The sequence below is a fragment of the Triticum dicoccoides genome, chromosome 4B (assembly GCF_002162155.2).
Source record: "Triticum dicoccoides isolate Atlit2015 ecotype Zavitan chromosome 4B, WEW_v2.0, whole genome shotgun sequence".
NCBI classification, from domain to species: Eukaryota; Viridiplantae; Streptophyta; class Magnoliopsida; order Poales; family Poaceae; genus Triticum; species Triticum dicoccoides.
Genome location: NC_041387.1, coordinates 45,891,187 through 45,894,828, shown reverse-complemented (window position 1 = coordinate 45,894,828; position 3,642 = coordinate 45,891,187).

The window sequence follows — 3,642 nt, the reverse complement described above, 5'->3', positions numbered from 1 at the left end:
TTCAGTTCAGAATCTGCTTTTTAAGGACATCACATAGTGTGTGATGCCCTTTGAGACTTTTGTACATTCCTGTCTCAAGTAATGACTTCAACCTAGCATTCTCATCAGCAATCATAGTGGTATCCTTAGATGAGGGGTTAGTTACCACATCAGCAGTTGAAGATATTGCAACAGTAGTAGCAGTTGAACATTCAGCAACAGATATAGCATTATCTCGCTCAATACATTTTAGACATGGTGGTTCAAATTCTTCCTGAGCGGAACTGATCTGTTGAGCGCGGAGTGACTCATTTTACTTTTGAAGATCTTCATGAGCCAATCTCAATTTCTCAAGTTCCTACTTCCTTTGAATGTAATCATAGGAAAGCTTTTCATGAGAAGTTGAGAGCGATTCATGTTGACCTTCAAGTTCCTGGTACTTAACATGAAGATTTTTTATGTCTTCAATTAAGGACTGGGATCGGGTCATTTCCACGTCCAATAGGTCATCGCTTTTGTCTAACAATTTTTGAATATGTTCCATGGCATTTTGTTGTTCAGTTGCAATTTTAGCAAGTGTTTTGTAGCTAGGTTTAGATTCACATTCAGAGTCATCTTCACTTGATGTTTGAAAGTAAGCATCACGTGAGTTTACCTTGGCACCACGTGCCATGAAGCAGTAGGTGGGGACAGAGTCATCCTCATACTTGGCATCAGCGTTGGTGACGAGGCCATTGTCTTTAGTGTTGAAGATGGACTTGGCAACGTATGCAGAAGCTAGAGCAAGGCTTGCCACTCCAGAATCAGATTTCTCCTCGGACTCCACCTCTGCCTCCTGAGATGCAGATGTCACGCCCAATATTCGATACTATCCTAAAGAGACTCGAAGGTCCCACCAAGGATAGAATCGCATATTGAAATGCTTTTGCAAGGTGGATATCATTACATCAACATTACATAATAGATGGGGATACATACAAGAGGCATACAATGCTATACATATACAACATCACAATACATCAGAGCATCATCCGACTACGGATGAAACACAAACAGAAACTCAAACGACATCCACCCTGCTAGCCCAGGTTGCCGACCTGGAACCTATCCCCTGATCAAAGAAGAAAGAGAAGAAGAACTCAAGACAAGCGAGCATCGCCCTCGCGTCATGAACATCGCGTGAACCTGTACCTGCAACTGTTGTTGTAGTAATCTGTGAGCCACGAGGACTCAGCAATCCCATTACCATGGGTATCAAGACTAGCAAAGCTTAAAGGGAAAGGAAGGGGTAAAATGGTGAGGCTGCAGCAGCGGCTAAGCATATATGGTGGCTAACATACGCAAACAACAGCGAGAAGAGAGTAAGCGGAACGGTCGTGAAACTAGCAATGATCAAGAAGTGATCCTGAACTCCTACTTACGTCAAACATAACCCAGAAACCGTGTTCACTTCCCGGACTCCGCCGAGAAGAGACCATCACGGCTACACACGCGGTTGATGTGTTTAATTCGGATCTGGTGTCAAGTTATCTACAACCGGACATTAACAAATTCCCATCTGCCTATAACCGCAGGCACGGCTTTCGAAAGATTATACCCTGTAGGGGTGTCCCAACTTAGCCCATGACAAGCTCTCGCGATCAACAAAGGAATAGACCTTCTCCCAGGAAGACCCGATCAGACTCAGAATCCCGGTTTACAAGACATTTCGACAATGGTAAAACAAGACCAGCAAGACCGCCCGATGCACCGACAATCCCGATAGGAGCTGCACATATCTCGTTCTCAGGGCAACACCGGATAAGCTAAGCGTACAGGTACCGACGTAACCCAAGTTGCCAAGGGATGGTCCCGCACGGTGCTCTAGTTTGGACCAACACTTGGACAAGCATTGGCCCGGGGGGGCTGTAATAAAGATGACCCTTGGGTTAATTACTCCCAAGGGAAATATAGGTGGTGGTGAGGCAAATGGTAAAACCAAGGTTGGGCCTTGCTGGAGGAGTTTTATTCAAAGCGAACTGTCAAGTGGGTCCCATAAATCACCCGACCGCATAAGGAACGCAATATCCGGGAACATAACACCGGTATGACGGAAACTAGGGCGGCAAGAGTGGAACAAAACACCAGGCATAAGGCCGAGCCTTCCACCCTTTACCAAATATATAGATGCATTAATAATATAAGAGATATTGTGATATCCCAACCAAAATCCTGTCCACCATGGAGAAATCTTCAACTTCACCTTCAACTAACAATGCTATAAGAAGGGCTGAGCAAAGCGGTAACATAGCCAAACAACGGTTTGCATAGGAAAGGTGTCAAAGGTTAGAGGTTCATGGAAACATGGGATGGCTCGACAAACAGATGATAGGTAGCGCAGCAAAGCGATAGAACGAAGCAACTAGCATAGCAATGATAGTAGTGAGATCCAGGGTAGCGGTCATCTTGCCTAAAATCCCGCAAGGAAGAAAAACGAGTCCATGAAGAAGACAAGCGGACATAGTCGAACGAATCCTCACAACTCCGGAACGAAACCGAAGGCAACCCGGAAAGAAGCAAACAACATGGTGAACACACATCACTTAAACATGGCATGATGCACAAACAAGTATGATGCATGTCCGGTTTAATAAGGCATGGCATGGCAAAGTGCAACAAACAATGCTACAAGTTAAGTGGAGATCAATATGCAACGAGTTGCATATTGACGAAACACCACATCAATTATTTAGTACTCTCTCGGTTTTGTACCCAACAATATTAAATGTTATTAAACATGGCAAGAGGTGAAGCATAATTAATCTACCTATCTAGGCAAGTTTAAGTGAGGCCGGAAACAACAAACAACAATTCTGGAAAATCCCCATATGCATATTTTAGATTCGGTACTGTTCTGCCTATTACATAATTTTAGAGTTGTTAAACAGGAAAATAAAGTGCACCATGTTAATCTAGGCATTTTTCCACCCCATTTACATATAAAGTTTATTTAAAACCGAGCTACGGTTATTTAGATATGAAATAAATCATTTTAACATGGCATTATGCAAAATGAACACAAACAGCATGTTAAACATTTTAAACATGGACGAAAATGGCATATTATTAATCTACACAATTTTCTGAGCATTTTACATATATACATTATTTTAATCCGATGCACGGTTGTGGAGTTATTATATGAATGAACATCACGGGTTTTTCTGAAAATCTGTTAATTCTACGGATAATGTTAAAATCGCTGGACAGGGAAAAAAATAGCAACGGGCCGAATCTAGTCAGCCCACAAGTGCACAGGAGAGGGGGCGGGGGCTGCTCACCCTGGGCCAAGGCCCGGTCGGTCGGAGCTGGGCCGCGGGCAGGCTGGAAGGGGGCGCTGGGCCTGGCTGGCTTCGGCTGGGCCTGGCGCTGGCTGCGGTTGGGCCTGGCGCGCTGGGCCTGAGGCGGTGCAGAGGAAGGCCCACGCGGGGGAGGTCGTCGGCCTTGCCCGAGGCCAAGGCGAGGCTTGGCGGCGCCGGCGGGACGAGGGGAGCCAGCGGCGGGGCGAGGGATGGCCGGAGGAGTCCGGGATGGGGCGGATCCGGCGGATCCCAACCGGATCCATCCGTTCCCGGTGGCGGCGGCGGCAGAACGACTCCGGCGAGGTTCCTGGAGAGAGAGAGA